A 12,187-nucleotide genomic window follows, 5' to 3' on the forward strand; every position below is an offset into this window, starting at 1 on the left:
AGACCTAAGCGGTATTCGCTACCGTCTACGGCAGAGAAAAACCTGTGGGTATGCGTTAATATTACTGTTGATGTTCGGGATGCATGCCGCTGCTGCCGCGGTATGTACTTCTACCCACAGCGGCAGTGGATATCGCTCAGGTCGCTCTAGCCGCGGTATAGTTATCGGCACGGATATTGAGCCCTGACCTTCACCTGCGCAGAAGCCATTTATTGGTTTATTGCCTTGCGTACAGTGCGCAAAGCGATCCCCACTCTTCCGCCGAGAGCTCAATATCCGTGCCGGTAACTATACTTGATACTAAATACCTGAGCGAAACCGGCGCGGTATCTACCTCTACCCACAGCGGCAGCGAATATCGCTCAGGTTTGAATAGGCCTTAAATACCAAAACTGCAGTAGATACCAATGATTCGAAAATGGTGAATATGGAGGAGCCTATCTCCTAGGTGATAGGGGATACCCTCTGGAGGTAAGAAGTAGGCTAACATTGAACATAATAAATTATGTAAATTAAAACAAAGATAGTAAACAAATATTTTAATATTAGTCCTCATATGATGTAAAAAACATTATCATCATCCTCCTGCACCAATTTAATTTGAGGGGCTGGGCGCAGCATGTTTTTACACGTCTTTCCAATTTCTCGCACCACCTGAAACTAAATAAATATATAATTTTAACCCCATACTTAAATCCATCAACTCATGGAGAACAAAAATACAATCAAGCCGACAGTAAAACAAGGAACACAGTTGTACGGCAATATCTTAATACACTATATTATTATACACAGATATTATTCACATTTACCTGTAAAGGGTTCCTGTCGCATTAAAACGATTTGTGACTGGATCCAAGCTTTGTTTTTGGCTTCGTTCGTGGTCCCATCCGTTTTTTGTTTAATATTGTGTCTCTATGAGACGTCATCAATTTCACTAACTTGTCTTTTTCTTCTGTAAGAAAGGTTTATCCTCGTTTTCTCTTCTCTGCCAAAATAAACTTATCTATTCAACAATAATAAACCCAAAATTAACCTCACTCTATGTACACATACACATCAGTCAATTTGACAAACGCGCGAATGACATAGGTAAAAATTCACCTATAGAAAACCTCTTTACTGTTTTATTGCATAAAACATAGCGTAATGTAGTTTAAGTTAAATTAAAATAACATCACAAGAAAAAAACTCACAGGCTTTAGTAATATATACTCGATAGACGTTTATTTCTTAAGAAGTAGAGAAAAATCATTTTATCGATAAAATATCGACTTTTCATTATCGTTTGTAGAACTAGTAATCTGTCACTTACTTAAGGGATCCATGTACAAGTGTGGTGAAAATGAATTTAGGTAGATGTCAAATTGGGAGGAGTCCTTACTAAAAGTAGCATTTAGATAGGGAAACGGTAAGAGGTTGTTGGTGAAAACGGGCAAGATTCTCACAGAAATTCTGCACTAAGGAACGGCTTAAGTAACCATGAAATGTCTCTGAGTGTGTCCATTAGTCATATGGTCTCCTTTTTACTTAAGTTTCGGTACCCTAAAAATTAACTAAAAACGTTAGTGAATTATTAATTTTATTTGTTGTAGCCGTTTGTAACAGGCATACGATTACATATGATCCGACTGCGCAGAGGGTTATTAAACATTATTCTAAGCGCGAGTTTTACAGACAATTTAGTAGAACAAATTATAAGAGGCGGTTTGAGTGAGTAGCGTATAGCGATTTTTTCCTCATTTGTCGTGAAATGAGTATTGTGTCTGTGGAGAATGGCCATAAGGTTGAAAATTCTTTGACAAAATTATTTTTATTAAGTTTTTGACTCAATTTAGAAGGTCCAATTTTATCTTTTTACAAAAATATTTACAGTTTGTAAATTCTTGGGTAAAGTTCAGTTTGTAAAAATATTTACACAATTATACATATAATTATAGTTTCACAATTTTTTGTCCAAATATATATATATGTGAAGAAGTTTTCACGGGACACGGGACTCAGTAGGCAGGAATAAAAGTGTATTTCAATAAAACATATTGTCAGTTATGTGCAAAATATTATTTTAATTCCTAATACCGAAATGGTTTTATTCCCACATCAACCCCGCTACCTCTCACGCCTCCCACCACACACTTACCACGGTGCGCATACGCAACTCAGCGGGGCGCGATCTCTGACAGTAACAGACACACGGTTAACCTTTAGATTGAGATGTGAACCATAATATAATAGCTTTGGCTTGTACATCATGCTTGGTCGTGACAATGGTCAGTGCCTTCTCTATGCGTTGGTTGGTCTATGGTTCCCAGACTGAGGATGTAATAAGATATTAAGTTTGCTGAAAGTAATATCTTTATGTCATAAGTCAAACGTCTTTTGTAGATAAATAATAAACAATAATAATCAAATGTACCTCATTTGACATTAATGACACGTTCTGTCAGGATTTTTTTGGCTTTTGCATCTAAAGATGGCTTCATGATGATATTTATAAGTAAGATAGAAACGCTTGGTACTGCACCCAAAGACGAATACAATACTGTTTTGAAGCTATAAACAAGGAAGATATCAAAACAAATCAGTCTTAAGCATTGCCTGGAAACATTTATTTTTATTGTTTTAATAGGTTTGGTATAAATAATTGTAAAAAAAAGAACTATGTGAACAGCACCTACAAAAATAACGTGCGAAGTGGTGCTGAACAAACTTCGAAGCAACATTTGCAGTGGCGGCCCTAGGGGTGTGCGAACTGTGCCTTCGCACAGGGCCTCGCGCTTGGGGGGGCCTCGCGCTACAATCCACACTAATATAAAAAATATATATTTAGTACAAGAAAAAAAAATGCATTTTTTCTTTATTTATAATTCATTCTGCGTTTACTTTTTGAGTTTTCAATTTAACAAAAAGTTGGAACACCAAAGTAACAAAAACAACTGGCTCTCGATCCAGTCACGGATTCTTTTTATTTGTGCTTAATTCCGAGTTTAATTTGAGTCCTTAAACAAACAATTTAAAAAAATTCGCGCTCGCTACGCTCGCGGCTGTTCAATTGTCAGTACGGTTCATTCTAACATGATTACAGTACTTTTATGTCCCAAAACTCAAAAATTTTCGCGCTCGCTGCGGTCGCGACTTCACTTTTTGCACTGTTGTTTGCTATACAAGTTTAGGTGCTTTAGTGACCCAGAGCTCAAAAATGTTTGCGCTCGCTTCGCTCGCGGGTGCTTTATTTTCCAATTCTTTTATTTTTTCTACCTTTTTTAGCCAAACCTAGAAGGTAGCGCCGCTTGTAAGTCCTTTTATTAACAAGAAAATAACTCCTAGCTCGCAACACAGACTTTTCACGTAGGACAAAGGGCCTCGCATAGACCTGTCGCACGTAGCCTCGCAACGGCTAGGGCCGCCGCTGAACATTTGTATCATGTTCTACATACAAAATTACGTACAGTACCTGCACAATACATGCACTCATAAATCACGATAACTATACCAAAAATAATTAAAAAGTAACAACCAAGTTATTACCGTAATCGAATTTCCTCGAAAAAAAAATCTCAATAAGACCATTTCTCAAAAATGAAAGTCAAAGTTTATATAAAAGTAACAAACAATAAGAAAACTTGTTTCGAGTTGATCTTGTAAAGGCTTGACCTAAATAATTAGACCAACCTGACATATAAATCATCTGACGAGAAGTATTTATGAAAAAACACAATCGGGTGGCCTGGTAAGGTTGTGTTCCAGTGATGGGAAAAAGCCATGCTGTGCTATAATATATAAATGTCTTTTAAGACGTTACATTTGTAAAGCTCAGTCGCTGTTAATAAAATTGTTTTTTTTTTGTTGTGATATTTTAAGTTCTTACAAGATTAACACTCAATAATTCTTTTCTGTGTGAGAGACCTGTGTCTAGAAGTGGGACGATAAAAAGGATGATCCTAATTTCAAGTTCTAAGTAAATAAAATGAAGGAATATAAAACAGTATAATTCAGAATAGTCCAGACAAATCTCAGAGACAAATCTGAGAAGAACAGAAAAGAAGGAATTTCAGGAATACGGTCAGCTTAAAAAATCTGAAAAATGCGCCCTGCACCTTATTTCATCGTAAATATAATTTATATCTTCGAAGCATATCTTTTCCTACACTACGTACCTAACGAAGTCAAGCAGGTGTCGTTAATTTAAGGCGCACAATGTATGTGCATTATAAATAATCACTTCATATTATACCTGGCAACACTGACGACGTTAACGCTAACGGTATTGCCAATTGTCTCTAGTTATGGCAATTTATGCTTCAAAAATTATGGCAACATTTTTTATGGGCTAAAATTATTTTCGCAGTGCTTTATTTTTTATGGAGATCTGCTTAATGTGACTAAAAATGCCTACATTGTTTTTTTTAATATCTGATCTTTCTCTTAGAATATACTGCCGATGAATGGGACACTAAAAACGCTATACTTTATAATTTACACTAATACTACTAGGACTGGGACTTCTTACCGTATAAAATATAGCCCATGTTCAGATCAGCTAGCTTCCTAAGAGTGAAAGAATTCGATTCAAACAAACAAAAAATCAAATCTTTCCTCTTTATATATTAGTATAGATTAAGCAAAAAGCAAAAATCTTTCCAAATTATTGCATTACTGGCTCAAAACTGAAAACCGAACCACAGTACCTAACCTTTTATACCATGTTCTAGCTCAATTAATTAACACCCACAACTTAATTAAATTCAACCAAAAATATTAGACCTTCAATGTTCAACCACACACCTAACTCACGATTTTCGCAGCAAATAAATAAGTCTTGTTCAAACATTTCACGTTTACAAGACATTTATAGGCACTTGCAAATAATTAGAGTAAATTTAATGGTGCTTTAGTAACGCCTTTTGCGTTAGTCTGAGTTCAGACAAATGTTATTGAATGAACTGAGAGCTTTTGTGGTAAGTGTACTAGTTGTTGTTAGCTTTGTGTACCTAGAGAAAAACAAATTATGCAATAACACAACATTGGGAAATAAAATATTTCATTACCTATATCGAACTTTTAATTATTATGGGACCTATAACCTATCTGAAAAGTTCTTATTTACCTACTCTACAAAAATATACACTACAGATTTTGTCTCCGCAATTTTTGTGTGTCATTATTCTACTTAAGTAATGGATTTTTCAAGCTTCTATGAAATGAAATGCTTGTATGAAAATTTTTAAAAAATCGGTACATTGTATATTTTTTTTATTCAGACACATTGTCATTAATTTCTCATTATAATTTATTCTTTACCACCTTATATCGACCCATTTACCTTCAAAAAAAGTCAGCCAACATACAAATCAATAAGGATCACGTTTTCCAATAGAGTTGTTCCAGTTAACTGTTTGGGCAAGTGTCAGTATCGACACATAGAGCTGTCCGTTGTCGATATAAATTATATCGCTAAGAGAAACTAATTGATCAAGTGTGCGGAATGCAAACTAAATGTGTTCATTATTTTGTAGCTGTTTACCATTTTAATGTGAGGTGATATGTTAATTTTGATATTTATTTGGACTACATGATTAATAAAACTGTATCATTAGTATTAGTTTTGTTTGTTGTCAAATTTTAATGTACCTACACACTACATATGTCTGTCTGCAGTATTTTTTAGGGCTTTTTAACACGTTTACATTCAAACTATCATACGTGTACCTACAGTCAAAACGAAATATGATGAAAAAATTTGCTGCGGTAAGACCATATTTTAATAATAACGGAAATTCTAACGCTGTGTTTTAGCATTGTGAGAGCCACCATATTTAGCTAATTATTTCATTAAGGCGTATTATTTCCCTATAACATTATTTACCTAGCTTACATAATCCACATACACAGGCAACAATTTAGCCGAACAAAATGCTGCAAGCGATCGTAAAGATGATGGTACATTAAAATCGCCTCCAACCGGAATATTTGTTTTAAAGTCGATAAATAAACGTAACGATGTCGATAACAACTCAAAATTACGACACAACTGTGTGTGCTCACACCCTAAATCAAGCGAAATTTAGACTTATGAAGGTTTAGATAGGGCCGCAAAAAATCTATGTACCTATATGACAAATACAAGTATATTATATTAAATAGACAGATGATGTTGTCGAAAATACCATGTCATTAAGTACTTCTGGAACATTGAATGGATAAAATAATAAAAAAACTGGGTTCTTAATAGAGTTTCATTTTTATCTGGCCACCAAAAATATTTTTGATCGTCCCAAACAGTCAGCACGGAGTCCCAACATGTTTATTTTTATTCTTTCAAATAATCCGTTATTCACATCACATGTTACCTACAATTAAATACTGATTTATAAGTAAAAGTATCAAGACATCTTACTCCTGAGTTGCTCAAATGCATTAAACTCCTCAAAAATCCGATATTCCATAATTATGAGACTTCAACCTCAAAATTGACATAATTCCTCTATAATAATCGCATTGTTTTACTCACCTCAGGAATTACACTATCTTGAACTACAGCTGCCGGCGCAACGTGAACACTGAAACTCGAACACTCGCTAATGATTGACACGTTAAATAATAAGTAGTTTGCACCGCTTCCTGACCTGAAACCGTTCTTGCATTATTTATTCTTAGGGCGATAAATAAAAATATAATAAACCTATTCACAAATGTCAGCTATCCCCACGGCAATGTCCATCATCTCCCGAGCCTTTTCCCAACTATGTTTATATATGTGTCGGCTTCTAGTCTAACCAAATGCAGCTGAGTACTATCTGGGTTGAGGAGTTCAGATAGGCAGTCGCTCTATGTAAAACACTAGTACCTACTCAGCAGCAGTCGGCGAGATTGGAAGCCGACCCCATCTTCATTGGAAAAAGCCTAGGTAGGTGGTGGTTCAGGACATAATTTTTAAAATATAATATTTGAGACCAATTTTAGTGATCTACCTAAGGTCTTTTAATAATTGCAATTAAATATAAGTTTTTAATAAACCAACAAATCCAAAACAAACACAAACAGTTACAAACTAAAAATGAAGTCTATGAACCGACCCAATTACGTACCTCCATCACACACCGCTACATTACAGCCCAACATGGTCACGTAATTGAATTTTCATCCCATACCTTTGAAAAGCATTCCCTACATACCTGTAATACCCGTAGCTAACTGTACTCGACTTTGTTGCTGTCGTTACTCCTAGCATAATTTAATATCCTACATTGTTGTGCAAAAACGAACAATACTCAAGTATATGACAAAGTCCTAGATCGTGAGATGTCATTTAAATGACGCTAATAAATTGTTTAAGTCGAGTCTTGGCTGTGAAATTGTTTCTCAAATGCGTTGTACAGTTAAGCTTTTCATTTTAGTTGTAGTTAACAATTATTGTTTTGTATTATGTTTCGCCGATTTGTACGCCTTTGTGAGGTGTGGGGTCGTGTGAACATTAATATTATGAGTAAGGGTCTCCTAAACTGTAATGTGATATACGTACTTGCAATGTATATGTCTATGTCTCTCATATGTCTATCGTTTCTTCTACCCATGTACTTTGTCATCTTTGTCAACTTTTCATGCTTTCATTTACTTATTTATTTACAAATGTTTGTACACACACATAATAAAGAAAGATGACAGGAAAGAAAGAATTTACAAAGGTAATGCTTATTTCTAAACTTTTATTTATTTATTTCTAATGCTTATTTACTGTTTCCGGTTCAAGTCTGCCGTCACAAAAAAACTATGCATTTTCTATGATTACATATACATAGTTATATTTCAATAAAATACTCCATAAATGTAGTAACCACCATATAGTATTTTTATATTTTCTCAAGATTTTTAGGCAAATTCCCTTCTATATTTACTTAACTCTACAGATGAAGGCGTTGTATGCAAATTAGAGTGGTGAAAGAGAACTTACGACACATGGATGGCTCACAAATACCTCTGTCTGTCTGCTCACCCTTATTGATTGGAAGGTAGTATAAAAAATCCAACACATAAGGCATGAATGCTTTATGATACTGGCCAGTGTTAGATGGATAGTTTTTTGTTTTGTGTTAGTTTTTGGTCGAGCAAATGCAGGTGTTATTTGTGCATAGATGAGCTTCAATTGTAAATTAATTTTAATTTATAAGATATGTTGATGCTTATTTGTCACCATGTTAATCCATTTGGACTTAGGGTCTATAAATAATTGGATGCATAACATTACAGTAATTCAAAGGTACAAAATTAATTAACCCCTCTGCTCGACAAGATTTTGACATATGACTTTACCGTTGATTCGGCGGGATATTTTGAATCGCGACATGGAAGTCAAAAATTTGTACTAACTTTCAACACATGAATTCTAAGTCCGTAATGCCTGATCAGAAGTATTTTAACTATAACTTTAGAGCTCACTTATTTGACAACAACGTGCAAAGGTCAAATGGGGTCAGTTAATTCAGAAAAAGATAATAATTACGGTGTTTTTAAGTCTATCGAAAAGTTAGGCATTTCAAATTTGGTGAAAACTTACCAATAAATAATCGCATCACTTTCTCAAACACAACACAAACGTCATATTTATAACATTTTCAATCCGTTGCAATATATTTCGTGCACTTATTTATGTTCAATAACTAAAAAATCTGCATATAAAATACACAATAAAAATGAACAATTTACAAGATCAAAGAGAAGTAGACTTTGGAATGGAGTATGTATTTTTTTTTTCAATCAGCGTCGTGCATTCGATACCTAAATCGGATATTTATTATAAATAATCGAATACCAATTTTATATATACATACCTATTTTTTAATAGCAACTTATTTCAATTTTATTTATTAATTTTAAATTATAGGTTCAATTTGTTTTTGTTGTTAAGAAAAAAGATATTTAAGTTTTATGAAAGTTTTTAGAGTCTGGCCAACGAAAGCTGACCACGAATTAATTTCTAAACTTTTAATATGGCAATATTTTAGGACTGTCAAAATTGTCCCATTGACGTTTCTTAAAAAGTCAGTTTGTTATTTTATTTCATCTTTTTTTCATTGGTTTTGTATAAAATAATGCCGAAAACAATCAAAAGTTCGACGAGAAAGCTTCTATTTACTATGATTGACAAATATAAAGACGTAAAAAGTGATTTGAATCAGAAATTTGCAGAGAAAATACGACGACTGGATTCAGTCATTTTACTTTTAGGTTAGTTTTTTGAATTTCCATTGAAACATCTTGATACTTTTGACTTATTTGCAAAAAACGCAATAGTTTTCACGGTGTATCTACTTTTCAGATAATATTAACGAGGACAACGACTACGAGGAAACAAAACTTACAATTGCGGAAACAGTAAAGAAATTGAAAACTCTCGAAAATAATGAAATGTTTGCGAGTGAAACACAGTACTTAGAAAAAAATCCATCAAATAAACGTTTTGTAATAACTTTTTCTTTAATTCATCCCTGTGGACTTCAATGCATGCAGAAGTTAAAAAATGGCTATGCTATGGCATTTTTTAATAATGTTGTTATAGTCCTAATGTTCTGATATGAAACACTGATATAAATATCGCTTATTAGTTTAGAATAATAATAAGTATCAACTCCGTTTAAGCAGCGTATAGCCGGGGCTGCCAGCTCTTGATTTTTTAAAATTGCCGCCTTTTTTCTTGGACAGCTTTCGTTGGCCAGACTCTAGCATTAAATTTTTATATGTATTATTTATTTTGGTGTTGCGTCATTCGTAATAATTTTTAACTTTAATTGAATTTTTATTACCTATTACGGAATTTTAATTTATTCTTATATTATTTCTCAACAATTCTAATAGACGATTTTTGTTTCGGCGGAGGGTAAGCCTGGTGTTCTGAAATATAATGCAATTTGTAACTACCAAAGTAATGTATGTCTGATAACACCATGAAACAGTAAAGGTTTGGAGCTGACCTGATGATGGAGACCAGAGAAGGTCGAGGGAACTCGACAACCGAACTTTTCTCGTCTCCATCTCCTTCACTGTTGCAGAGGCCTCGTAAATACGAATAATATAAGCACAAACACGAGAAAGTTTAAATATTCAGTTGTCGAGTTCCCTCGACCTTCACTGGCCTCCATCATCAGGTCAGCTCAAAGCCTTCACTGTTGAATAGTGCTACCAGGCAAACACCTGAGTGATAAGATTTCAACCTATGTATTTCTGCAACTTTCGAAAGTCGCCCTCGATTTCTCAAGGTTCCATCATCAGATCAATATAATATATGTAAGGCAAAACATAGAGTTATTTAGTAAAAAGAGTGACGTGCACAATTTCAATACTAGAAATAAACATAAATTAACCGCATCCAACTATCGATTGCATAAAGTGCACGGTTCGTTTGTGGGCCTTTGTATACGCATTTATAATAGAATCCCAGTTCATTTGCTAGAACCATAAAGTAAATAACCACTAGAGAGCGCACTCGCCAATTTCTTCTAAGAACACGACTCACCGCTGCGGGCGGGGGGACGCGACATAATCCGCGGCTACTATTGGTCAGTTCAAGGTCACTACTAAAGGATCGTACTGATCGTAGCCTTATAGTACGCGCAAAATCACTAAGTTTTGGCGAGCGTCGGGGCACTGTATGCGCAGTCAAGTGGTTTTATAGTCTTTGGCTAGAACTAACGGACAGTTCTTTTAAAATCAAAATTAAGGATATTCTGATTAAAAAGGCGTATTATAACATTAATGATTATTTCACAGATACACGCAGATGGCAGCTCTGAAGTGGACAACAAGTGTTTTTTATATATATATATATATTTTGTGACTAATATTGAATTGAATTGTATAATTGTAATTTAATTATAATTAAATTGTAATAGACAGCTGTGTTGCTGGGAAGTTTGTTCTTCACCACTTCTTCTTCCCAGCCATAACACTAGGAAGTGGTGAAAGGGGGGCGTTTTGGGGGTGCTGTCAGTTTGTATTTTTTTGACGTGAAAAAGTGCTAGAATCTAGCCTATTTTCAATAAACGATTTTGACTTTGACTTTGATCCTGACCTGATGATAATGGGACCACCTCGGAAGTATACGCTATCAAACAAAAAAAGAATCATCAAAATCGATAAATAAATGGCTGAGTAATCGCGTAACAAACATACAAAAAAAAAACGGTCGAATTGAGAACCTCCGCTTTTTGGGAAGTCGGTTAAAAATAAGTCGGCGGCGGCCATCTTTCCATCTTGGACCAGCTTTCGATCAACAGCGAACTATTTGCCCTTTCAAACAATAAAATCGTCATAAAATTTTGCGATAACTACACCTAACTACGGCTCTCGTCAAATAGCTTTGCCGCTCAGTTAAAAAGTTGGAAGTAACGAATCGCCATTAAGTTTGGCAGGTCTACAGGAATCCTGCAAATAAAACACCCGAAGAAATAAATAAGTCTTCATTTGCCGTCTTCAGAAACCCTAAAAACAACGTATTTTCTACCACTGATTTTCTAGCATTTTTTTTTTCAAAATAAATTAAGTCATTTTACTTTTCCTAATTTATTTTCAGATTATGGTAAGTATACAAAAGTGCAATTTAGTAATATTATAATATCAAATAATATAAAATTATTAAATCGATTCTTTATTTTAACGAATCGGATATTTTAATCATTCGATGCAAAACTTCTATCACCGTCGCCATCTTGTCTATGCGTCTTCAAATTTAAAAAAACAACTAATGTAAACAAACATGGCGAGTTCGATCAGAATTCCCGGTAATTACGATTGGATTTTAAAAAGGTATATTTCTAACGGGATGCTAAATATGAAAGGTTTGAATGCGTAAAAATAATTTAAATTTATTTAGTTATTTTATTTAGTACTTACAAATGTGGTTTGATTGGAAAGAAAATAAATATGAGCGTAAATAATTAGGAAAGCATATGACTGATTCGCAGACCCCAATTGGGGTCTAAACCGAGCTTACGGTGACATTGATGTTCAGACCCCGATTGGGGTCCGCTACGGATTTGACGGTTAATATTGAAAGATTGGTAACGCTGAATAGAAATGATAGTAGAGACAGCGTCTAAATATAAATAGACCAAGACTTAAAAATATAGAAAAATATTACCAGAGAAAAAAGCAAGAAGGCGAAGATGTTACAACACTCAAATGAAATAACAAA

The 12,187-nt window shown here is 34.3% G+C and overlaps 1 long non-coding RNA gene across 1 annotated transcript; it reads left to right on the forward strand.

Annotated features, from left to right (window-relative positions):
* Positions 1-8,953: 8,953 nt before the first annotated feature.
* On the forward strand, positions 8,954-9,466 carry LOC135118192 (uncharacterized). Its single transcript, XR_010277418.1, has 2 exons — positions 8,954-9,225; positions 9,317-9,466. It is a non-coding gene; the product is annotated as an uncharacterized LOC135118192 (long non-coding RNA).
* Positions 9,467-12,187: the final 2,721 nt, after the last annotated feature.

This window comes from Helicoverpa armigera, chromosome 19 (assembly GCF_030705265.1).
Source record: "Helicoverpa armigera isolate CAAS_96S chromosome 19, ASM3070526v1, whole genome shotgun sequence".
Classification (NCBI taxonomy): Eukaryota; Metazoa; Arthropoda; class Insecta; order Lepidoptera; family Noctuidae; genus Helicoverpa; species Helicoverpa armigera.